We start from the raw sequence: 27,914 nt of genomic DNA, 5'->3' as shown, positions 1-27,914 counted from the left end.
TTGAAGAATCGGCGTTCTAAGCTTACAGATGGCTTAACGTCTATTACAGAGCTGATTGTGTGGTGATTTCTTTCTCCAAATATCCAAAGTAAGTACAGGAATTGGAGGTTAGTACGTTTGAAAGAGACAGTACTTCTGTAATAAAGCATTTCATTGAAGGTCGCGCATGGTGCAGCAAGCATCTTGCTGTAAGACATGAACAATCACTGCGCCACCGTGTTCCCATGTTTTATAACATGCTATAACTGATATCATCATGAAAATGATATCACGTATACTTCTCAGTATTTGAATTACTCAGAGAGCTGTAATATTACGAATGTAATGGATTCTGTGTCCTGTCGGAGGAAGAGCACGTAGTGATTCAGGCACATAGAGCACATATAAGATCAAATACACAACAAAGCATTTAATGTGCTACTTTAGTTACGATTGGATTTAAGAAACTAGTAAATTAAACGATTTTAAGATGAAGTTTATGATGTTCTACTTTAATGACAAAATAAACTACGTGATTAAAGTGGAAATTTCGAGATTAAAGTTGACATTTCTTGCTTTTTTCCCCACTGTGTGCCTATTTTTTTTGTCTGTACCCTAATAAGCTTTCATATGACACTCAGACGGTGGGCTACGACTCGCCTTTTCACGCCGACTTTGATATGTGACAACTTTTTTATTTCGGGCACTGTGCGACTTTGTGAACTTGAGCTTTCGAGTTTCTCCGACACGCTATGTCACTCTATCAACTTCCTTTTGTTGCTTATATAACTGTTTAAACCAACAAATACAGTAGTACGCTTTTCTTTGCCTCCATTTGGTATTCGCTGAAATTCTTCTATTTTTTCTTGTACTTTTGCCATTGCCTTTTCACAGAACGCTGGGCTTAAGGGCTATTTATATTGATTTGCATATTCAAAGAGGCGTAATTCTGGGAAGAGTTGGGGCGGGACAGAAGGCGCGTGCACGTGTGTTTATTTCCACGCAGAGCAGGATTTATGTAGCGGAAGAACGCGGAAGTTGGCGAATGCACAGATTCCTGCATCTGGATTTTTCTGTGCGTAAGCACATTTCGGCTTATGTGCTTACGTCATGTTATAGTGCAAATTCTACGCACGGCATTATGCATGAGGCCCCTGCTGAGTAGCCTATCATACATATTAAATTTCAGAGTTCTTTTCAAAGTGCAAAGAACCTTTCCTAGAATGAAGTGGTACTCTGTCAAGCATTACCTCTTTAGGAACCATACAACACCGTAAAGAGCCAAAAATGCCATTAAAGAACCAGTATTTTTAAGAATGTATGTGGATGAGATACTAATACATCTGTTCTATACTTGTGATGATCTCTTCCTTAATAATCCTTACCATTAATTTACCTGTGAGGGATGTTAAGCTTACTGGCCTGTAATTAATTGAATCAGCCTAATCACACTTTGTATATGCTGGAGTGGGGCGAGTGAGAAGGCAGGGCGAGTCTCAAAAAAGTTGGGGTGCCAACTGGGCAAAATCCTGTTTCATAAAAAAAAATGCAAAAGATGAACTTAACGGGCGCACAATGGTACAATCCAAAACAACACAGGCCTTTATCACTCTATAGTGGCGATAAGTGGTTACTACAGGTCTGGAGTCATTTCTAACAACAGGGCCTCGGGTCCAGATGAAATGAGATGGGTTCAGAGGCTGACCTCCGCAGCTCTGTGATTCAGTAGCTCCACTGGACAGCCAATTGGATTGCAGGTTTCTGTGACATTGTTTACTTGACTTGAGTCAGATAACCCTCCCCAATCCTAAACCTTAACCATAGTATAACCAGGTGTTATCAATGACGTATAATACAAAACGAACGATAACCTCCTCAATGGAGTGAAGCTGCAGAGGTCAACAGCAGGAGACTGTTAAATGAAGCACAGCTGCCTTCCATGGGATGTCACCCTTAAATACTGGCTGGACCAGAATGGGCTGAGCTTTTCAGCATTGCAATCATCCCAGGGTGGTACTACATACCTTAGTTGAGTCTGGAAGGCGACCCTCTGGCACACACGCTTGACAATACTCATAAGCTGATGCACAAGAACAGACACATTCCAAAAAATACATGAAATCAGTGGTGTAATTGACTGAAAAAAGCATAAATTAGACCCCATTATGTAAAATTTAAATACAACCACAGGGATGCACAAACCAGTGTGTTTCTTCCTGCCGGTCCAAAGCCCGGATAAATGGGGAGGGTTACGTCAGGGAGGGCATCCGGTGTAAAATTTTGCCAGATCAACATATGGTCAATAATACAGATTTCCATACCAGATCGGTCGAGGCCTGGGTTAACAATGACTGCCACCAGTACTGTTAGCCAACAGGGTGCTGGTGGAAATTGGGCTACTGTTGGCCGAAGAAGAAGAGGGGGGGAGACATGTCCGGAGGCAGGAGGAGAGGAGAAAGGGAAAGAGAGTGGACCTGAGGGTAGGAACTTTGAATATTGGCAGTATGACTGGTAAGGGGAGAGGGTTAGCAGATATGATGGAGAGAAGGAAGGTTGATATATTGTGCGTGCAAGAGACTAAATGGAAGGGGAGTACGGCCAGGTGGATCAGAGGGGGATTCAAATTGTTCTATCATGGTGTGGATGGAAGGAGTAATGGGGTAGGAGTTATTCTGAAGGAACAGCATGTCAAGAGTGTTCTGGAGGTGAAAAGAGTGTCAGACAGTAATGATTATGAAGCTGAAAACTGGAGGTGTGATGATGAATGTTGATAGTGCATATGCCCCACAAGTTGAGTGTGCAATGGATGAGAAAGAAGATTTCTGGAGGGAGTTGATTGAAGTGATGAACAGTGTACCCAATGGACAGAAAGTGGTGATTGGAGCGGATTTCAATGGCCATGTTGGTGAAGGGAACAGAGGAGACGAGGAGGTGATGGGTAGGTATGGTGTCAAGGAGAGGAATGAAGAAGGTCAGAGAATAGTGGATTTTGCCAAAAGGATGGGCATGGCTGTGGTGAATACATATTTTAAGAAGAGGGAGGAACATAGGGTGATGTACAAGAGTGGAGGAAGATGCACACAGGTAGATTATATCCTATACAGAACAGTCAATCTGAAGGAGATTAAAGACTGCAAAGTGGTGGCAGAGGAAAGTGTAGTTAGACAGGATAGGATGGTGGTCTGTAGGATGACGTTGGAGATCAACAAGATGAGGAGAGTGAGGGCAGAGCCAAGGATCAAATGGTGGAAGTTGAAAAAGGAAGACTGTAAGGTGGAGTGTAGGGAGAAGGTGAGACAGGCACTCGGTGGCAGTGAAGAGTTATCAGACAGTTGGGAAACTACAGCAGATGTAGTAAGGGTGACAGCAAGAAGGGTGCTTGGCATGACCTCTGGACAGAGGAAGGAGGAAAAGGAAACATGATGGTGTAATGGGGAAGTATAGGAAAGTATACAGAGGAAGAAGAAAAAGTAGGATAGTCAGAGAGTACAAGGAGATAAGGCGTAAGGTGAAGAGAGAGGTAGCGAAGGCTAAAGAAAAGGCGTATGATGAGTTGTATGAGAGGTTGGACACTAAGGAGGGAGAAAAGGATCGGTGGGCTAGACAGAGGGTCCGAGCTGGGAAAGATGTTCAGCAGGTTAGGGTGATAAAGGATAAAGATGGAAACGTACTCACAAGTGAGGAGAGTGTGTTGAGCAGATGGAAAGAGTACTTTGAGAGGCTGATGAATGAAGAGAACGAGAGAGAAAAGAGGTTGGATGATGTGGAGATAGTGAATCAGGAAGTGCAACGGATTAGCAAGGAGGAACTAAGGACTGCTATGAAAAGGATGAAGAATGGAAAAGCCGTTGGTCCAGATGACATACCTGTGGAAGCATGGAGGTGTTTAGGAGAGATGGCAGTGGAGTTTTTAACCAGATTGTTTAATGGAATCTTAGAAAGTGAGACGATGCCTGAGGAGTGGAAAAGAAGTGTACTGGTGCTGATATTTAAGAATAAGGGGGATATGCAGGACTGTAGTAACTACTGGGGGATAAAATTGATGAGCCACAGCATGAAGTTATGGGAAAGAGTAGTGGAAGCTAAAACATCACAGCTGAAATAAGACAATTGTGGCGACGCTCGCCTGCCATAAGCTGTTCTTATAAGCAGTGCCAGTTGAAGCCCATTTGGAGCCTTAGGCGGGGTCGATGAAAGTTGCCCCTTATTATCCATAGCGGGTAGTCAGTATTATTAGACTTCGATGACCTGTGGAGGTGTTCCCCTCAGCGTCCAGAGCACGTGTCCCTTAACTTTTATCAATGGTGGCTGCTCTCCATGTCACCTAATGGATTGACCAGTTCTGCTTGCAAGCCACCAATACAAAATGCATCATCTTGCTGTCTACACATTCATTCACCCAGGTGATTAAGCTTCCACCACCAACATATCTTGCATTATAAACAAATCCATCCATCTATCCATTTTCCAACCTGCTGAATCCAAACACAAAGTCACGGGGGTCTGTTGGAGCCAATCCCAGCCAACACAGGGCGCAAGGCAAGAACCAATCCTGGGCAGGGCGCCAACCCACCGCAGGACACACACCCATACCCTCACACCAAGCACACACACTAGGGACAATTTAAGATCACCAATCCACCTCACCTGCATGTCTTTGGACCGTGAGAGGAAACCGGAGCAAACCCACACAGACACAGGGAGAACATGCAAACTCCACGCAGGGAGGACCCGGAAAGCGAACCCAGGTCTCCTTACTGCGAGGCATAAACAAATAAACAAATCATTGTAATAAAAATAAAATAAAAAAATCAGGAAGCAGCCTGGACTGAGAATGCCAGCATGCAGAGGATGCCGCTTCAAGCCCAGGCCTGTGTCATGGGGGCACTTAGCATTCCACCTGCATTTGAAGGGATTGGGATTACGCAGAGGGCAACCCTGCTCAGGGAAAGCACGGCGTTTCTGCATATCCATACATTTATATGTATTTATTCTAACCATAACATCTTATTTTGTTTGTGTCAGACAGTTGTACGCCTTGAAAGACTTTTATGCTTTTAATGTTTGCCAGCGAGTGCATTAGCCGCTAATAAAAAGCTGTCATCTGTGAACAGCGCCCGAATGCTATATATTTTAGTCCTCTGTAGGCTGCAGCTGAAAGATGGCTCTGTTTGAAAGTGGCTGGTCAATTCACTTGTCAAAGTGGCTTAGCCAATGTTTACTTCTGAAACTAAATAGGAGTATTTTTTTTAGTTGGTGGAAAAAAGCTCTGGCAGGGGCCCAGTTTTTATTAGAGGTATGAATCAAATAATTTAACACTTGATTAGCCTGCCAGGGGAAAGGGGGCACGTCAATAATAGAGGTGACTGTACACAGCCACACACACACCACACATACCATTACATACCCATTAGAAATCAGGGGCTCAGTGGTACACTGAGTGGCACACAGCTGCATAACAGCTCCTGCATTCGAATCTGGACCCCTGCAGCTGCCCATGTGAAGTTGGCACATTCTCCATTGGTTTGTGTTGGTTTCCTTCTCACATCTCAAATTTTACTGTCAGTTAGTGTGCCCTGAGAGGCATTGTGCCCAGTGCTGCCAGGCATTGCCTGTGCCATTAAACTGGATTCTGTGCCACCACCTGATCAAGGCACCATGCAGTTCTTACACTGATGGACTGAAGGCAGCACCCCAGATGTTCCACATGACCATGAACATCAAATTCTTTCATGTGAAGTGTGAAAGCTGTAAGGACTGATTGAGATCTTTTATGTTAGGTAGAATGCCTAATGGGAGCTGGGCGGTCTCTTGGCTTTGGGACCCCTGCAGATTTTTTTTTATTTCCTTCTCCGGCCCATGTGGAGTTTTTATTTTTTTTTTTCGTGTTTTTTCTATCCTCCCAACCATCTGGCCTTACTTTATTCTTTGTTACTTAGTATTACCTAATGTTATTTTTGTTTCATATAAAACATTTCTTTCTATATCTTGTAAAGCACTTTTAGCTACAACGTTTGTATGAAAATCAGTCAGTCAGTCATTTTCCAACCTGCTATATCCTAACACAGGGTCATGGTGGTCTGCTGGAGCCAATCCCAGCCAGCACAGGGTGCAAAGCAGGAACAAATCCCGGGCAGGGTGCCAGCCCACTGCAGGGCACACACACACACACCAAGCACACACTAGGGACAATTTAGGATCTAACCTGCATGTCTTTGGACTGCGGAAGGAAACCCATGCAGACACGGGAAGAACATGCAAACCCAGGTCCCCTTACTGTGAGGCAGCAGCGCTACCACTGCACCACCGTGCCGCCCTTGTATGAAAATGTGCCATATAAATAAATGTTGTTGGATTAGCAGGGTAGAAAATAGAAGAATACAGAATAAATATTCACATACTGTATTTATCCATCCATCCATTTTCCAACCTGCTGAATCCGAACACAGGGTCACGGGGGTCTGCTGGAGCCAATCCCAGCCAACACAGGGCACAAGGCAGGAACCAATCCTGGGCAGGACACACACAAACACACACTAGGGCCAATTTAGAATCGCCAATCCACCTAACCTGCATGTCTTTGGACTGTGGGAGGAAACCCACGCAGACACGGGGAGAACATGCAAACTCCACGCAGGGAGGACCCGGGAAGCGAACCCGGGTCTCCTAACTGCGAGGCAGCAGTGCTACCACTGCGCCACCGTGCCGCCCCATACTGTATTTATCTGTGCTTAAATACGTATTGTGAAAGATGCCTGGACACAGACAGACACTGAGGCAGCCAGAAGTCCAAGAACACACACGTTTAATTTCTGCTCCTGAACACAGCACCAAACAATGCACAAATCATCAGTAAAGCTCACAGTCCTTTCTCGTCTTCCCTCTCTATTACCACCTCTACTCCACTCCTCGCATGCTCCATCCTCTTCCTCCCGGCCCCTTTCATATTGCACCCCGATGTGCTCCAGGTGCGCCCCGATGAACCTCCTGCAGCACTTCCCGGTGTGGCAGAAGAGCTGCATAGGCACCCGGAAGCACTCCAGGTGCACTCGGTTCCTCTTCAGGCATCACGTCCTGATGTGGCGGAAGTGCTGCCATCCAGGGCTCCGGGATCATCCAGGCGTACAGTGTCCACCGACCCCCAACAGGATTAAGCTTCCAAACTCTCCATCTTTGACCCTGATGTAATCCAGGGGGGCTGTCCTCTTGCTCCCCGGGCGGTCCTTCCCTTCTCCAGGCGTCCTGATGGGATAAGGTCCCTGGTCGTCTGCCACAGTATATCGTGTCTTTCATTAATAACAATATTATTTTAAATAGGAATCTTCATGGCTATCTACAGATGTGGACAAATGAGTTGGTCCCCTTACAGCCCTTTAAAAAAAGTGCTGCATGCCTCCTGAGAAGTGATGAAATAAAAATCAGTTGCCCCCTGTAAACCCAGCATGCCTTTGACATGTCCTCAAGTAAAGCAAAGCAAGTGTGACAAGAGATCAAGTAATGTTTATTCCAGAAACAGATTCTAAAATTGCCTGGACACATTTGTTGGGACCCCCAGTAAAGATCCTAAATAACTGGACTGGAATGATTTTTTCAAACTCTGTGTTTATTCTTGAATTCATATCACAGATGTCTCCAATTGTACAATCAGTCGTTCAGCCGATTTAAATGGAGAAAAGTCGTCACTCTGCTGTTTGGTGTCATTGTGTGTCTCACACTTAACATGGACGAGAGAAAGTAAAGCAGAGGGTTTGTCTGAGGAGATCAGAGAGAAAATGATAGGCAAGCATATTAAAGGAAAAGCCGAGAAGACCATCTATGAGCAGCTTGATGCTCCTTGGACAACAGTTGCAAATATTATGAAGAGGTTTCAGGTTCATGGGACTGTGGCCAACCTCCCTGGATTCGGCCGCAAGAGGAAAGTCAACACCAGAATGGGCAGAAGGACATAGAAAATGGCAGACAAAAAGTCAAGGGCTTTTATATGGTTGAAATAACAAAACAACTGATAAAGGTCACTACTTGGATTGTTCAAATGACTCCTACGATTCATACAATTCAAATGATTCATACTCTGAATTGTCAGACACCTGAGTCACGTGTATATCATTGGGTCAAGCTCAGGTGGGTTACACGGTCTACTAACCATATGCCATTTTTCCCTTTAGTCTGGAAGAGGTGGAACCAGTAGATGACCTTTCACCCCTCCTCTAGCCCCACCCCTTCAACAGATATAATTTACAGCCAAAGTGCGTCTACCATATGTCTGTCCAAGAACAGTCTTGTTTTCACTGTGGCTGTTTTCCATCTTCAGCTAGCCTTGTGGCTTATGAAGTAAAAGGGGTAACCTTGGGATGCCCCAACCATCTTTGTGCTTGCTTTTACAATATATACTTTGGTAATGTAATGGATGGCACATGTGGGCTGGCATCCTGGCCAGGATTAAACAAGGCTCTTTACCTGGCTGGGGGGTCAGTGTAATGGAAGATCCAGAGGAGATAGATAGATAGATAGATAGATAGATAGATAGATAGATAGATAGATAGATAGATAGATAGATAGATAGATAGATACTTTGAGCACTGTTGAATATTTTCTCCCTCAATATGCTAGATGGCAGCATCCCTGGGTTAAGATTCCCACACAGACACCCGCAGGGCATGCTGGGAACTGTAGTTTCGTGGGGCTGCCCTGTTGGATTTTGTGGGGGCCACCAGGGGGAGCTGCCGGGATTCATAGTCCCTACTTTCAGGAACTTCGGTTCGACCCAGAAGTGCTTCCAATGAACTATGCCCTAGCACTGGAAGTATTGCCAGGTCACAGATAAAAGAAGCCACTCAATCACAGCCAGGCAAGTCCAAGTCGGGTTGGGGAGAACGAAGCTTGCCTGGAGGAGAAGTAGGAGAAGAAAACAAATATTGTTGTGATTTGCAAAAGCTTTTGTAAGGTAATTGGTGCAAATGAAACTTATTATTATACTGGGATGTATTATACTTAGGGTTGCCAGACGTCCCTTATATACGGGACATGTCCCATATTTGATCATTTTGTACCCTGTCCCGTACTGACTTTTCAGGGACACCCAAATGTCCTGCATTTAGTTCATTTTCAATTTCATAATAAAAATATATTTTTTACTACCTTGTTACGGTACTTAGTTGTAACTTTAAAAGTAATTATACTTTCTTTTCTCAGATTCTCTTGATGAAAATAACCCAAATGTAACAAGTAAACTAGTGTTTGCTGCCTGTTTTCCACTGGTTCAGTTGCTATGGTTGGCTGAGGACAGTGACACTCTTACCGTTTTGCTCTCCAGCTGCACTGCTGTGCAGTTCTGTATCAGCATTGCAACATACGGGGTCAACAACATGTGTTGTTACTACTTGCCACGGCTCACTTTTTTTCTAACTGCTTGAATTACATAATAATAATATTTCTCTGTTGTCTGTATTAAATAAATATTTTTCCAGATGATTTTACTTTGAAAATTTAGCACAAGCTATAAATTCTGTAAAACGATTTCACTTTTGTTTTCCTCATAACCCATTAAAATCCTTGCTTTATGTTTTTAACTTATGTTTCTCTTCTTCTTCTTTTGGCTGCTCCGTTAGGGGGGATCATCTTCTTCCATATCTTTCTGTCCTCGTCATCTTGTTCTGTTAGACCCATCACCTGCATGTCCTCTCTCACCACATCCATAAACCTTCTTAGGCCTTCCTCTTTTCCTCTTCCTCCTGGCAGCTCTATCCTTAGCATTCTTCTCCCAATATACCCAGCATCTCTCCTCTGCACATGTCCAAACCAACGTAATCTCGCCTCTCTGACTTTGTCTCCCAACCGTCCAACCTGAGCCGACCCTCTGCTGTCCTCATTTCTAATCCTGTCCATCCTCGTCACACTCAATGCAAATCTTAGCATTTTTAACTCTGTCACCTCCAGCTCTGTCTCCTGCTTTCTGGTCAGTGCCACCGTCTTCAACCCATATAACATAGCTGGTCTCAATACCGTCCTGTAGACCTTCCCTTTCACTCTTGCTGATACCCATCTGTCACAAATCACTCCTGACACTCTTCTCCACCCATTCCACCCTGCCTGCACTCTCTTCTTCACCTCTCTTCCACAATCCCCATTACTCTGTACTGTTGATCCCAAGTATTTAAACTCATCCATCTTCTCCAACTCTACTCCTTGTATCCTCACCATTCCTCTGACCTCCCTCTCATTTGCACACATGTATTCTGTCTTGTTCCTACTAACCTTCATTCCTCTCCTCTCTAGAGCATATCTCCACCTCTCCAGGGTCTCCTCAACCTGCTCCCTACTATTGCTACAGATCACAACGTCATCAGCAAACATCATAGTCCATGGGGACTCCTGTCTAATCTCGTCTGTCAACCTGTCCATCACCATTGCAAATAAGAAAGGGCTCAGAGCCGATCCCTGATGTAATCCAACCTTCACCTTGAATGCATCCGTCGCTCCTACTGCAGTCCTTACCATGGTCAGACTTCTCTCATACATATCCTGTACAACTCTTACATATGTCTCTGCCACTCCCGACTTCCTCATACAATACCACAACTCTTCTCAGTCACCTTGTCATATGCTTTCTCCAGGTCCACAAAGACGCAATGCAACTCCTCCTGGCCTTCTCTAAACTTCTCCATCAACATCCTCAGGGCACACATCACATTTGTGGTGCTCTTTCCTGGCATGAAACCACACTGCTGCTCACTAATCATCACCTCACTTCTTAACTGAGCTTCCACTACTCTTTCCCATAGCTTCTTGCTGTGGCTCATCAATTTTATCCCTCCTGTAGTTACTGCAGTCCTGCACATGCCCCTTATTCTTAAATATTGGCACCAGTACACTTCTTCTCCACTCCTGTAGGGGGCATGCATAAATTTATATATATACAGTAATCCCTCCTCCATCGCAGGGGTTGCGTTCCAGAGCCACCCGCGAAATAAGAAAATCCGCAAAGTAGAAACCATATGTTTATATGGTTATTTTTATATTGTCATGCTTGGGTCACAGATTTGCGCAGAAACACAGGAGGTTGTAGAGAGACAGGAACATTATTCAAACACTGCAAACAAACATTTGTCTCTTTTTCAAAAGTTTAAACTGTGCTCCATGACAAGACAGAGATGACAGTTCCGTCTCACAATTAAAAGAATGCAAACATATCTTTCTCTTCAAAGGAGTGAAGCAAACAAATCAATAGGGCTGTTTGGCTTTTAAGTATGCGAAGCACCGCGGCACAAAGCTGTTGAAGGCGGCAGCTCACACCCCCTCTGTCAGGAGCAGACAAAGAGAGAGAGAGAGAGAGACAGCGAGTTTGTTTTTCAAGCAAAAATCAATACGTGCCCTTCGAGCTGACATGCAGCTGCACAAAAGATAGCAACGTGAAGATAATCTTTCAGCATTTTTAGACGAGCGTCTGTATCGTCTAGGTGAGCGAACAGCCCCCCTGCTCACACCTCCTACATCAGGATCAGAGAAACTCGGCGCAAGAGAAAGAGAAAAGTTGGGTAGCTTCTCAGCCATCTGCCAATAGCGTCCCTTGTATGAAATCAACTGGGCAAACCAACTGAGGAAGCATGTACCAGAAATTAAAAGACCCATTGTCCTCAGAAACCCGCGAAGCAGCGAAAAATCCGCGATATATATTTAAATATGCTTACATATAAAATCCACGATGGAGTGAAGCCGCGAAAGGCGAAGCGCGATATAGCGAGGGATTACTGTAGTAATATAGAGAGAGATTTTAAGAGTGTCCCATATTTCTAATTTTCTAATCTGGCAACCCTAATTATACTTCTATCAGGGGTTTGGGGTGCTGCAACTCCCCCTAATGGTCACAGTATATATATGTCACACACGTGCGCATGGGAGGCAGCTAAAGGGCTTGAGTGATGGCAGTTCCGAGGCATGCTGGGAGGTGGCAGAGTGCACGGACTCTTTTTCTCTCTTTCCTGTAGACCATTCCTGGGTGATTCCACCTGGCTCTCTTGACGTCACTTCTGGGACCGAGCCAATGGAAGGAGACCTTACCGGCTCCGGCCCCTGTGATGTCACGTCCGGGGCTCGAACCAATGGCTAAAGAACATGGGCCTGATCCTTATGACCTCACTTCCTGTCTTCCCCTTTAAAAGCCTGCCCCTTTTCCCTATTTCCTCAGTCTTGTTTTGGACTCAGTTGTATGCACATCAGTGCTGTTTATTTGATACCACATTATACGGGTGGCTGCCCCAAACCTTTATCTGAGTATGTCTCATTATTGTGACAATACCATATGTAATACTAAAAATACTGTAGTTCTCTTGACCACTAAATGAGGGGGAGAGTCAGGACTTCAGTTCAAAACCTCGATCCCGTCTAATAGTGCTTCCTGATTTTGCACAACTGTTCTTTTTTTATTATTTAAAAAATGTTAACAAAAAATGAATGTGACCTGCCAGATGTGAACATAACACCGAATGACTTGACATGTGGATTATGCGACATGAGTAATATGAGATTTTTTTCAACATTTTTTAATTGTTTGTTTAATTGTTTAATTGTCTGTCCAGCCAGAGGCGTAGCTAGGATTTTCAGCGCCCGGGGACAACTGAAGATTTCGCGCCCCCTCGTTTGCCAAAATGAAATGGGGAAGGGAAAGAAACATCAATTTGGCACCCCCTGGATGCTACGCCCAGGGACAGATGTCCCCCCAGCTATGCCACTGTGTCCAGTGTTGGTTTTCATAGATGGCCATTCTATCAGAAAAATTTGCTATCTCCGATTAAACATTTTTCTCTGTCATTACTACAAACTTTCATATCTCAGTAAGGTTCAAATTAATATTTTTTGGTCATTTTATTTTTCTGTCATTCTTTATTTTTGATTTCGTCTTTGTATTTAAGCTGCCCTTGTTATGTTCCATGTGTTTTGTGGGTGGTACCCCGAGAGGCTGAGTCACCTGCCAATCACTACCAGGGACTGCCCCCCATGCTCTATATAGCTGGAGGGTCTCTCACAGTTCCTACGAAGCTCATAATGAATATGCGCTGGTGTTGGTCTTGTATGTTTTTTCTGTGCTTTTTGTGAATTTGTGGATTTTCGCTCCGTTTGCTCTTGTGAACACGCTGAATGCAGCCCCCAAGGGGACGTGGCCGGTCCTCCAAAACCCCCTCTTAAACAATGGGAAACAAAAATCAGTTTTTCTTCTCCTCTTTGCTGGATCAGCTGCGAGCCTGCTGCTGCCGTGCCAAGTGATCTGCATCTCGTGCGGGGCTCCAAACATTTAAAAGTCTGCGCCACAGCTGTCCTTTTGTCTCACTGCCTTGTCCCTCTTCCCCCAGACATCCTCTGTTTCATTCTTTATGCTTTATTATACTCTATTTGAATAAAGTTTCAGTTTCTTGAAAACCCTGAATGATCCTGTGCAACTCTGTGACCCAAGCGTGACACACTATTTCTGACTTTGCTTTACATTTCTGTCTTGGGACTTGTTCACCTTGGATTGCCCTTCAGGGGAACTCCTTTTTGTCTTATGTGCTCTACAGAGCTTCATGAGATTTACAGAGCTCTTTGTGAAATAAACCTTTTTATTTAATAAAGATTCGGTGGATATTACTAGCTGGGATTTTATTTTATTCAAATCAAAAAACCTTCCATACATGCAAGTCAAGTTAAACAAAAACTGGTGAACATTAACGGAAGTACTTTTGGAACTCATTTGGGATTTGTGTGCTTTGGGACTCCCAGCTCATAACCCAAACCAGATGAGTTTAATAACAAAGAGTATTCCTTTAAGTACTCTGCAGTCAGACATTTTTGACCTTTCCATCTACCGATAACTGCTAGAAAGTGCTGTGCAGTCTGTCAATGAGTTTGCGTTCTGTAGTGTGCTTCAGATTGACCAAAAGCACAAAACGCTTCAAAATCAATTAGGCTCATTGCATGAAGTGCCATTCTGTATTGATCATAATCGATTTATTTAAATTTATACCGCAGCTTTCAAGACACTCAAGCAATCAATTCTGCCTTTTATGCTAAACAGTTTGAATTAAACAACAGATGACTGACGGGCACATGCTGTTGACCTTCAAAAGCTGTTCGTGTGTATGGTGACACTGCTAAATCTCGAAATACCTGTGAAGTGTAAGATCAAGTAGTTCTCTGTCACCCACCATTAAGAAGGGCACACATCGGGTTTAAGGTAATAGGACTGCTCCTTCAACTTTAAAATGTTTAATCTCCCAAGAAAGCTCCCCACATGATGATGCCCGTTAGCCTAGCATTGTTCCACAGTGCCATACATGTCCTGCTAAAAACTGTGCAGCACACGTATAGGCACTAATATCAAAGCCAGCATTAACATCAGCATCAGTCTCCATTCTAGCATCATCATCAACATAAACATCAAGAGCAGCAGCATCATCACCAGCACTAACATTAACTACACCAGAATAAGCACAAGCCATTAACATTAGCATCAGCATGAACATAAGAACCCCCAACCACCACCACCAGCTGCACCAGGATAAGAACAGACATCAGCAATGGCATTAGTATCAATATCAAAACAAACACCATCATTAGCATAAGCATCAGAACTAACATCAGTAGTAGCATTGGTACCAGTATTGGCACCAACATTAACATCAGAATAAGCACCAGCATTAACATAACATCACTATCAGCATTAACACCAGCACCATCATTAATATTAGCATCAGCAGCACCATTAACATCAATCACTATCAGCATGAGCATCAGCATCATCAGCACCATCGCCAGTATTAACATGAGGACAAGGATAGCATCAGAATAATCATAAGCATCAGTAACAGAAATATTATCAGTATTGGAATAAATACTAACACCAGCATTAACATCAATCAATATCACCATGAACATTAGCACCATAATCAACATAAGCATCATCACCAGCAACAGCACCAGAATAAGCATAAGCATCAGCACCAGCAATAGAATCTATACTGGAAAAAGCACCAGCATTAACATCAGCATCAGTCTCCATTCTAGTATCATCATTAACATAAACATCAACAGCAGCAGCATCACCAGCACTAACATTAACTACACCAGAACATTAACATTGGCATCAGCATGAACACCAGCACCATCATTATCATCAGCACCAGAATTAACATAAGAACCCCCAGCCACCACCAACTGCACCAGGATAAGAACAGACATCAGCAACAGCATTAGCATCAATATCAAAATAAACACCATCATTAGCATAAGCATTAGAACTAACATCCACACCAGCATCAGTAGTAGCATTGGTACCAGTATTGGCACCAGCATTAGCATCAGAATAAGCACCAGCATTAACATTATAACATCACCATCAGCATGAGCACCATCATTAATATAAGCATCAGCTTCAGCAACACCATTATCAATTACTACCAGCATGAGCATCAGCATCATCAGCACCATAGCCAACATTAACATGAGGACAAGGATCAGCACCACAATAAGCATAAGCATCAGCAACAGAAATATTATCAGTATTGGAATAAATACTAACACCAGCACCAGCATTAACATCAATCAATATCACCATGAACATTAGCACCATAATTAACATAAGCATCATCACCAGCATCAGTACCAGAATAAGCATAAGCATCAGCACCAGCAATAGAATCAATGCTGGAAAAAGCACCAGCATTAACATCAATCAGTAGAAACAGGAGCGTCAGCATCATCATTAACATAAGCATCAGCACCATAGCCAACATTAACATGAACACCAGAACCAGTACAAGAATAAGCATAAGCATCCTCATTAGCAACAGAAATATCTTCAGTATTGGAAAAAAGTACCAGTATTAACATAAACATCAGCACCAGCATCACCACCATTGCCAGCATAAACATAAGTATCAGCAACAGAAGTAGTCCCAGCATTGACATCAATCAGTATAAACATGAGCATCATGACCAGCATTAACATTAGCACCAGCATCACCACCAGCTATAGCATCAGTGCTGGAATAAGCACCAGTATTAACATCAATCATTAGAAACATGAGTGCCGGCATCATCATTAACATAAGCATCAGCACAGCGCCATCACCATGATCATCAGCGTTGTAGCCAATATTAACATGAGAACCAGAACATAGAACCAGTACAAGAATAAGCATAAGCATCCTCATTAGCAACAGAAATATCTTCAGTATTGGAATAAGTACCAGTATTAACGTAAACATCAGCACCAGTATCATCACCATTGCCAGCATTAACATTAGCACCAGCATAAACATGAGCATCAGCAACAGAAGTAGTATCAGTATTGACATCAATCAGTATAAACATGAGCATCATGACCAGCATTAACATTAGCACCAGCATCAGCCCCAGAATAAACATACACATCAGCATTAACATTAATCAGTATCAGCATAAGCATCAGCATCATGACCACCATTAACATCAGCAATGGCATCAGCACCAGAATAAGCATAAGCATCACAAGAGCAATAGCATCAGTATTGGAAAGCACCAACATTAACATCAATCAGTATATACATTAGCATCAGCACCACTATTAACATAACATTTTTCCTTTACAATTCCAAAAGATGTTCAGGTTAGGTCAATGAATGCCTGGCCTGGTAGAAGTAAGCAAGTATCTTTGAATTGTGGATATCCTGCAATAGGCTGGTGTCTCATCCAGGGTTGGTTTCAGCTTTGGGCCTTATGCCGTTGTGATAATCACCAACTCCCTTATTGATCTAGGATTTCAATAATTTAATTGACATAATAATCACTGAAAACTGGCCCACTATGAAGTCCTTTTTGGACTTAACTTTTTCCAGGCCACTGAACCTGTACACCATGTGACCTCTGGGCTAAAGAAGAGTTGCCTACTGGGATCATATGTACTGATGAGGCAAACCATTATGACCATCTACCTAATATGGTGTTGCTCCTGTGTGTGCCACCAAAACAGTTCCAAACCTGCCAAGGTATGGACTCTACAAGACCAATGAAGGTGTCCTGTGGTTTCTGGCACCAGCAGATCCTCTACACTACTGTAAGCTAAAAAGTGTAGCTGCCGCAGATCATATTTGTTGTTCCAACACTTTGCACAGATACTCAAATGAATTGAGTTCTGGGGAATTCAGAGGCCAGATAAATCCCTTGAACTCTTCATCATGTTCCTCAAACCATTCCCCAACAATTCAAGCAGTGTTGCTGCTGAATACTACTACCATGAAGGGATACTCCTGGTCTGCAGTTTAGATAGGTGATACAATATGTCAAGTTAAGGTCCACATGAATGCATGGATCCCCACTACCTCCATTGGTTTGTCTTCTTCCCACAATGTATTCTGGCTCCATCTCTTTTCCACATAAGCACACAACATGTATATGGCTGCCCACTTGATGCAACAGAAAATGGGTTTCATTGCATTAGGTGACCTTCTTCCATTGATCCAAGGTCCAGTTCTGACTCCTGTGTAAACGCTGCAGGTGCTTTTGATAGTGGATACACATTATCATGGGCACTGCGACTGGCCTGTGTCTATGCAATCCCATATATAGCAGGGATCGATACACTTCATGTAATGACTCATTACCTCCTAACCATTATTAAAATTACCTGTGCCACAGTAGCCCTTCTGTTGATTGGTACCAGACAGCATTGTCTTTATTGACCTCTCGTATTGATGAGTCTTGGCCTCTTAACATCCTTTCAGTGGTAATAATAATAATAATAATAATTCTTTACATTTATATAGCACTTTTCTCACTACTCAAAGCGCTCACCACACAGGGAGGACCTGGGAAGCAAACCCACAATCTCCTTACTGCAGAGCATCAGTTTCATGGTTTGTTCCTCTTTGGACCACCATTGGTAGGTACTCAGCTACTTGCCATTTTGGAAATGCTCTGACCCAGTCATGTGGCCATAATGATTTGGGTCTCATCAAAGTCACTCAAGTCTTTAGACCTGCTGCCATCTTCTGCATTCAACACATTGACTAGGAGTACCTAATGTCAGCTTACCACCTAATACCGTATAACCCTAACCTTTACATGCGCTATTGTTATGAGATAGCTGACATCACTTGCTTCATAGGGAGTGGTTGTAATGTTTTGGTTCACCAATGCAGTTAGCGATAGGGAAAGGTATGGAGTTTAGGGTCATCACAAAAAGAGCACAGGACATTAAATGCTACCACTTAGTGGTGGTCTTAGCCTTCTCTGCTTTTATCAATGTCAAATCAAACCATCTGGTTCTCCTCAGAAGAAGAAACACTAGCTAACATGATATCACTAGATTCATGCTTGAGTCAGGTTACCTCAGCTTCTTGTGTCTATCGTTGGTGGTCTTATAAGTCAGCAGAGTTTGAAATTGATCTAAGAGAATTCACACTTGAGCCATGTCACCACGCCTGCCAATGTCTGAAACAGGTCCCCGAGGAACTCAGTGGATGTCAGGAGATTCCCATCATGACCAGGCTCCTTGCAAATACCAATAGTGGTACTTGGAAAGACTGGGTTTCATCCTAGAAGGTGCTCCCTATGGCCAGGTCCCCTCACCTTTTAGTTTTTACAACAAGTGACAATAACAGGAGACTGACACTTCATCCACATCACTTTACCTGCTAATGTGTTCCAGAGGTAGCCAGATAGATCAACAGAGACAAGGTCTGACTCCAGGAGATTTTGTCTCCAAACCCCTAGTTTATGTCCAGGAATTTAGACTTTAGAAACCAGGAGGCGCTCTCTTCATCCATAGTATCCTTGCATTCTCCAAATCATGAAACCTGGTAAGAAAAACAAAAGGCTCACAGCATTCCTCGGAATTTGCTCACTAAGTGGTCCTCTTAAGTCAAAAGGCCCAACTACAAAGAAATGTCACCTCTAAGCATCGAGTGTCCATCAGAAACGGGCATTTATCAATTTGGCAACTGAATCAGATACAAGGAGATATACTATATATTGAAATAGCAATAACTTGTACAAAATGGCTAAAAGATGATGTCACTACTCTAGAGTGAGATGAATAAATCTATAATAATAAAAGGCAAAGCCCTCACTGACTGACTGACTGACTCACTCACTCACTGACTGACTCACTCATCACTAATTCTCCAACTTCCCGTGTAGGTGGAAGGCTGAAATTTGGCAGGCTCATTCCTTACAGCTTACTTACAAAAGTTAGGCAGGTTTCATTTCGAAATTCAAAGCGTAATGGTCATAACTGGAACATATTTTTTGTCCATACACTGTAATGGAGGAGGCGGAGTCACGTATCGCGTCATCACGCCTCCTACGTAATCACGTGAACTAAAAACAAGGAAGAGATTTACAGCACGAGTCACACGCGGGAACGAAGGTAAATGACGTTAATTTTTGACTGTCTTTTAATACTGTGTAAGCATACATATTAACACATGTGCAATTAAACGTGTGCATTTACGGGGTGATTTCTCAGGCTTAAAAGCTCACCTTTTATCAAACGCGGGAACAAAGGTAACTGACGTTGTTCACTGTCTTTTAATACTGTGTAACCATACATATTAACACATGTGCAATTAAACGTGTGCATTTACGGGGTGATTTCTCAGGCTTAAAAGCTTGCCTTTTACTAAAAAGGTAAATGCAAAACTATTTTTAATCAGTTTATTGAAACGCTCCCGTTAAGGATTGCAATAACATATTCGCGAGATAAAAGAACGAAGTAGGGGGAAATGGAGGAAGAGCCGCAAACGGCAAAAAATTAATTAAACAATTGAGAACGGAGCGAGTTAAGCATACAAGCATGTTCATAAGGGAAACAAAGCACGGTGTAAAACGTAAGTTTAAATTAAGTTTATAGAAACGCTCCCGCTGCGGATTGCAATAACATATTCGCGAGATAAAACTTTAATGAGAAGACACGAGGTATAAACGAACCACACGCCGTGGCGCAACGTTAGGGGCAACAGTTTCAACCATTCTATGATCTGCTTCTCGCAACTGAAAGACGGCACATGGCGGATGTTAGCCGACTTGCTGGCCGCAACGTTAGGGGCTTCAAGTATGGCGCTGACGCCACATCTCAGTGCCAACACTTTGCAGACTGTACTTAAAAGACATGCCCTCCTCACTGGACAGTTAAAAACACCAATCAAACTAACGATGACATCAAGTATTACCCAATCAAAAGTAGGAAAGGAGGCATCTTCATAAAATGCGTGTGGGATGATTTGCATGAGACGCTGCTTTAAAAAAAAAATGATTACAAAAATACGGGATAAATCCCGTCCAGTATTGATTCAAAACGGGACGCGCAATTTCATTGTCAAACGCGGCCCGATTCCGTATTTTAAAGGACGGGTGGCAACCCTACAGTGCCAGGTAACCACCCATACAATCAGATTGTGATTCAGACTAGGAATGCAATGAATGTAATTACCCCGATCTACATACAAGGCGAAAGTCTTGCAACATTCAAAGATGATGGTTTGGGATAATTAGTACTTATTAAGTACACCATGGAACATAAAAGAGCTTATTAAGCCTTGAACCGAAAAAAGCAACATCTCAGAGATCGTACAAAAAAAAAAGGAGGTAATGTCGTTTTACTCGCTGTAGATTTTAGTGAAACATTACCAGTTATTCCACGAGGGAGACCAGCAGATGAACTCAACGCTTCTTTAAAATCCATGCTTCTCCCACGCTCGGTTATATGTCGCGTGTTCTCGGGTAGGTACACCAAAAAATGTATACATTTAAGCATGTAATGGGCAAACAAAAAATGAGGTATACCCGAAGGCACTGCAGTAGTACTCAATGTGACTTTACTTCTTAAATATTAATGTTTTACTGTTTAATTATTTATACGCTTCTTATATATTGTTCAAATTCTTTTATCAAAATACCAGTGACAGCGCAATGCACGATAACATGGAGTGAATACACCATACGCATCTGCCCACGGCCGCCCTGGTGTGCGCAGATAGGAGTTGATTCTAAAATAAAATAAACATAAAAAGAGTAATACAATCATCACCCATAAAGCGGATAGCAGACGTGACGTATTATATGTGTACCACATTTCAAGTCAATACGTGAAACGGTTTGCAAGCTACAGGTGATTTAAAATCCTGGACAGACCAACGAAAAGCCACGGTAGCAATTTATACAAGAAGATTTTACTGTTTAATTATTTATATTTATATGAAATGTGCTTCTTATATATTACTTCATATTCTCATATGATAATGATGTTAATGTTGTTTATATTGATTTCTATGTTATTGTAAGTGCATCTATGTGTGTATATGTATGTATGTATGTGTATATATATATATATATATATATATATATATATATATATATATATAAAAAATATATATATAAAAATATATGTGTATATGTATATATAATATATCTGTATATGTGTGTATATGTGTGTGTATATGTGTATATGTATATATATATATGACAGCAACACTCATAACAATGACAACACAATTACATTGACAATCATGTTACGTTATTTTTAAAATGTTTCCTTTACTTTTTCATAACCTCTTTAACACACTACTTCTCCGCTGCGAAGCGCGGGTATTTTGCTAGTAATGAATAAAAATGAATATATAATCACTCAAAAAAGGAAACTATTTAAACAAACTATTGGTTCAGAAATTAAACAAAACCCAAAAAAAAAATTAAGGTTCATATCATGACCCTTGCTACAGTCTGATGGTCAAGATATAGGAAAGTAATTCTAATACATTTTATTGATCGGCGCCTGCTGTTTTTGGACTAATAAGCATTGGTTTATGATTCTTATTGTAATGATGTGGACGTCACTTGAATGTTATTTTGGGTGGTTGTTTCTTCTTTAGAGCCACTGTTTTGTGGCTCTCTCTGCCTGGCCTTGGCCTGTTGCTGGGTCACATGACAAAGATGTCACATGGTATAGTGAGTCCAAATTTCCTGCCTATTTATGATGGTGGCACACCTCGTTTTAGTACTGGACTCTTTTTGCAAAAACAAGTAAAGTTTGCTATTTGCTAGTATGGTAAGAAAAAATAAAGATTGAAAAACTTGTCCTATGTGCCTTGTGACTACAAGTTTGGTATGCATTGTGTTTTTCTTTTTTTGTGGTTTCCCTAAACCCTGGCCTTTATAATAACTTTGACTTATTTCTCTCATCATTTCCTGGTTCCTTTCTGTATATCTGCATCATAACATCCACCATTTCTGAACAAGATTAGCCAATGGTCTCATCTTGCACCCAGAGTGCAGACTGAAATTTGCAATCAGTGGAAGTGTTACTGGTGGCCTGCTGCCTGGTCTGGCCTGGCATTCAGAGCAACCAGTGAACTAAACTAATGGTGAAATATGTTTTTATACTGGAAAACGAGCAGGCGTTATTGCTCTGTAGTGGGCACAAATTCTTTCAGTTTAACGTTGGAGGGATTCTTTTCTGGTTTCTGGTTGGATGGTTTCTTGTTTTTGTTCAAATCAAGTTTTGACTTTGTGTGCGTCTCGCGCTCCGACAGTTAAACAGGAGCACTATGACGAGAGGTGCGTACATCTGGTGCTTTTGTGATTAAAGTTATATTTGAAGATTGTTTAAAAGATTATATAACTTTGAATTATATTTGGATGTTGTATGGGTTTAGCTATTTATTACTGTGTATTTTGTTTTATTTTTGTTTCAAATTTTAATGAAGTGTAGCGTATGGTCACATTTTTAACGTTTTTTTTTCCCCTCAGAGTGACTGAATAGGCTACACAAAATGTTTTATTTGATTTTTTTATTAATCAAACATGAAGTTATGGGAAAGAGTAGTGGAAGCTAGGTTAAGAAGTGAGGTGATGATTAGTGAGCAGCAGTGTGGCTTCATGCCAAGAAAGAGCACCAGAGATGTGATGTTTGCTCTGAAGGTGTTGATGGAGAAGTTTAGAGAAGGCCAGAAGGAATTGCATTGCGTCTTTGTGGACCTGGAGAAAGCAAATGACAAGGTGACTGAGAGGAGTTGTGGTATTGTATGAGGAAGTCGGGAGTGGCGGAGAAGTATGCGAGAGTGGTACAGGATATGTATGAGGGAAGTGTGACAGTGGTGAGGTCTGCTGTAGGAGTGACGGAGGTGGGATTACATCAGGGATCGGCTCTGAGCCCTTTCTTATTTGCAATGGTGATGGACAGGTTGACAGACGAGATTAGACAGGAGTCCCTGTGGACTGTGATGTTTGCTGATGACATTGTGATCTGTAGCCAGTGCAGGATTTACGTATAAGCTACACAAGCTATAGCTTAGAGCCCCCGCCTTCTTGGGTGCCCCCAAAACAAATTGTCCGAGTGAGCAATTGTCATATATACTTAAATATACTACAGCATTATTTGTCCCAATCAGGCCCAGCCTTAGGCATAGGCGAAGTAGGCGACCGCCTAGGGCCCCGGATCGACTCCTTGGTCTAATTTTCACGCATTTCACAGAGCTTCCAGGGGGGCCCTGGACCCCCCTTTCGCCTAGGGCCCCATAATACCTAAGACCGGGCCTGTCTGTAGCGATAGTAGGGAGCAGGTTGAGGAGACCCTGGAGAGGTGGAAATCTGCTCTAGAGAGGAGCGGAATGAAGCAGTAGGAACAAGACAGAATACATGTGTGTAAATGAGAAGGAGGTCAGTGAGGATGCAGGGAGTAGAGTTGGTGAAGGTGGAGGAGTTTAAATACTTGGGATCAACAGTACAGAGTAATGGGGATTGTAGAAGAGAAGTGAAAAAGAGAGTGCAGGCACAGTGGGATGGGTAGAGAAGAGTGTCAGGAGTGATTTGTGACAGACGGGTATCAGCAAGAGTGAAAGGGAAGGTCTACAGGATGATAGTGAGAACAGCTATGTTATATGGGCTGGAGACGGTGACACTGACCAGAAAGCAGGAGACAGTGCTGGAGGTGGCAGAGTTAAAGATGCTAAGATTTGCATTGGGTGTGACGAGGATGGACAGGATTAGAAATGAGGACATTAGAGGGTCAGCTCAGGTGGGACGGTTGGGTGATAAAGTCAGAGAGGTGAGATTGTGTTGGTTTGGACATGTGCAGAGGAGATATGCTGGCTTTATTGGGAGAAGGGTGCTATGTATAGAGCTGCCAGGGAAGAGGAAAAGAGGAAGGCCTAAGAGAAGGTTTATGGATGTGGTGAGAGAGGACATGCAGGTGATGGGTGTAACAGAACAAGATGACGAGGACAGAAAGATATGAAAGAAGATGATCCGCTGTGGTAACCCCTAACAGGAGCATCCGAAAGAAGAAGAAGAAACATGTACGTGAGTGGAATGATTTGTGTTTTTAAATGAACCTGTTGTTTTTACTTTAACAAACTTCTCATGAAATGAACAAGACGCGTTCATTATTTTAATATTTTTAAAGTGCGTCTCTCACGCTCCGACAATTAAACTTTAGGACTATGAAGAGAGAGGCACTGAATAGGCTACGCAAAATGTTTCATAGTTTTGTGTTTACTAAGTGCATTCTTTCAAAAATGCTTGACAGAATTCTGTGGCACTGAGACATTTTTCAAGCCTTTTGCCTACTGAAGAAATTCAAAGTGTTTTTTTTTTTTGACCAACACTTCAAAATTTGTGGAAGAGTATCAGCATTACCATCCAGACACTGACAGCGGCTCAGCTGTGGAGATTCCAGACTCACAGTTGAAACTGCAAACATAATCTCTGCACCGGGGATTCCACTGACTACTACTTTTTGTGGTTCAGTGCTTTTTGCACATTTGTTTTGATATAAATATTATAGAACTACATGGTTTATTTATTTATGAAGTGTTGTTCCACACTTTCAGAGGTTGTCTTGAGACTAATATTTAAGAGTGAAATGTACTGTATGTGTAAAAGCTGAATCTACTGTCTCCTCATTCATAAAAAATTCCAAGACAAAATGGTGTCTGTGCCTGTACAAGAAAACTGATGTATATTGTGTGGCCTGGATTAAACTTGGGATTCCCGGCCTGAATAAGCTTCCTAGTCCGGCCCTGCTTGTACCTAAACGGTAATGGAAAGTATTAGGTTGGTGATACAATGTTATGGACACTACTAGGCATCAGAAGTTTATTATTGCCAGGAGCTGATAATTGCTGGGTAAGAATAAGTCAAAAGGCAGGTAAAAAGCTGACAACCATGAAGACAGAAACAAAACCAGGCAGGCAAGAATCAAAGGGCTGAGCAAAATACCATGACTCAGATATGAAGCGAAGTAGAGAACCAAAAATCAATTCTAACAATATGGCTTACTTAGAATTTAGTTATGGCCTACTTAGAATTCAGCTAACTACATTATAAGGAACTTGAGAAGGCAGAATATCCACCGAGGGATAAAGACTGAATGAACCGCGTCCCTGTTTATGTCATTTCTGATGTTGTGAAGGCCCTGATGTGACTATAGAAAACAAGTTGGTAAAACAACATTAGTTGTTCAATTTTTCTCGAACCCAAAATAAATCACGACAATCGATCGCTTGTAATTCAAAACCCAAAATACACATACTGTATAAACCTGTATATTACAACACATGACTCCACACAGAAGGCCACTTTTAAAATCACATTTGCTCCCTTTGGATACTAGCTCTAATATATTTCATTGACCGGCTCACTTCTTTCAGAAAACCAGGCATGAGATAAGTCCAATGGGATGGATGGATAGATAGATACTTTATTAATCCCCAAGGGGAAATTCACATACTCCAGCAGCAGCATACTGATACAAAAAAAATATTAAAGAGTGATAACAATGCAGGTATAAAAGACAATAACTTTGTATAATGTTAACGTTTACCCCTTCGAGTGGAATTGAAGAGACGCATAGTGTGATGGAGGAACGATCTCCTCAGTCTGTCAGTGGAGCAGGACGGTGACAGCAGTCTGTCGCTGAAGCTGCTCCTCCTCTGTCTGGAGATGATCCTTTTCAGTGGATGCAGTGGATTCTCCATAATTGACAGGAGTCTGCTCATCTTATTGCAGATGTTGAAGGACACCAGCCTTCTAAGGAAGTATAGTCAGCTCTGTCCTCTCTTGCACAGAGCATCAGTATTGGCAGTCCAGTCCAATTTATCATCTAGCTGCACTCCCAGGTATTTATAGGTCTGTACCATCTGCACACAGTCACCTCTGATGATCACGGGGTCCATGAGGGGCCTTGGCCTCCTAAAATCCACCAACATCTCCTTGGTTTTGCTGGTGTTCAGGTGTAGGTGGTTTGAGTCGCACCATTTAACAAAGTCCTTGATTAGGTTCCTATACTCCTCCTCCTGCCCACTCCTGATGCCGCCCACGATAGCAGTGTCGTCAGCGAACTTTTGCATGTGGCACGACTCCGAGTTGTATTGTGTTTAGATAATTTGTTTTCTAGAAAGGTGTCAGGTCGGCGACTTCATTCAATATGGAAGGCTTATTCTAATGCACGTACGTTTCCTTCAGTTATTCAAATGCCTCAGCAGACGAGTGAACATATGAAAAAAAATCTGCAGTCTTCCTATGTCAAATAAATTAGAATGACATAACTAACAGTGGCCTGAGTGTCTTCGACATTTTCACTTAATAATACATTTTAGCTTCACAGCATTACCTGTAATTTAATGCTAAATTAACCCATCATTATCAGCAGCAATGACATTGCTTCATGGGCTATTTATTTATTAATCACCATGAAGAAAATTGCTTTTCCAATTTCCACTAATGGTGCTTATGACATGCCAAATCAAAACTGGTAATTTACTGATGTTGCACATCTCGGCAGAGATTCTCAGTTCAGCTTCACCAGAACTTCACTAAACAAGTGAGAGTTGCATGGAGGCGCCAAAAGGTCTGGTGATGAAGTGAATGCTGCCATGGCTTTACTCACAGATGTTATGCCAGTGGCGGACCGTGCATTTCACACCTAGGCCTTCAGTAGTGCTCCGTCTGAATCAACCCGCCCCTCAAAAACTAATTTATGGTTATAAAAACCATCTTAATATGCAGAAATACAGTATAAAGAGTCGTTGCATCGCAGATAGATAACTCCTGTAGCCACAATAAATGCCTTTTATTGAATAGACAAACCAGTGGTGAACAAGTTCCTTTCTACTGCAGCTACAGCCCGCGACACACATAAAAAACATCAATAACAACTCATAAACTTGCAATATTATTTAGGAAAATCGCAACATTTTACTCACCAAAAATTCGGATTATTTGTAAACAAAATCCATCCTCCTCTCTTTCCTCAAAAACAGTTCAATTACTCTGTCGAAAGAAAGTCTGTTTCTATCGCCATCGAAGCTAATGCTGAAAGTCGAACCTGCCCTATCGTATTTCTGACATAAGTTTTAATTCGCTTTAGGGCTGAAAATGTCCGCTCGACAGAAGCAGTGGACATGGGAATGCTCACCGCCAAACATACCAATGTGGACAGCTGCCCCATGATGCTCTCATTCAGATTTTTCTGATGAAGGAAGTCAAGGAGATCAGTGGAAGATTTTCCTGCAAAATCATCCATGGCATACATTACAGTCAGTTCTGTTTTTAGCCGAGACAGATCAAAAAGTGCTCCGTGGCTCTGTGTTAAACTGGAGAAGGCTGCATGTGGGAAATTTTTCTTGTATTCCCGAAACTTCTGGGGGTCGAGGAGCGTGACAAACATCACTTTTTCATGGTCTTGAAATCTGGTCTGTGTCTGGCAAATAATATTGTCCAGAATCCTGCCATGGAGTTGGCGGTAGTACGCGTGAGGATCTTGCACTTGAGCTCTTCGTGCGCTCGGAGCACCTGCGGTACGTTCAGTGGCCTCGTAGAGTTCCTCATATCGACTTCTATCTCGCTCAACAGTGTCACAGAACTCCTTTACCCTAGCCAGACACAACTGCACATCCAGTTTTTTGTTCCGTAGTATTGAAAAGAGCACG

This window comes from Erpetoichthys calabaricus, chromosome 10 (genome assembly GCF_900747795.2).
Source record: "Erpetoichthys calabaricus chromosome 10, fErpCal1.3, whole genome shotgun sequence".
Taxonomy (NCBI): Eukaryota; Metazoa; Chordata; class Cladistia; order Polypteriformes; family Polypteridae; genus Erpetoichthys; species Erpetoichthys calabaricus.
The sequence above is the reverse complement of the archived record's forward strand: the minus strand, read 5'-3'. Positions refer to the sequence as shown.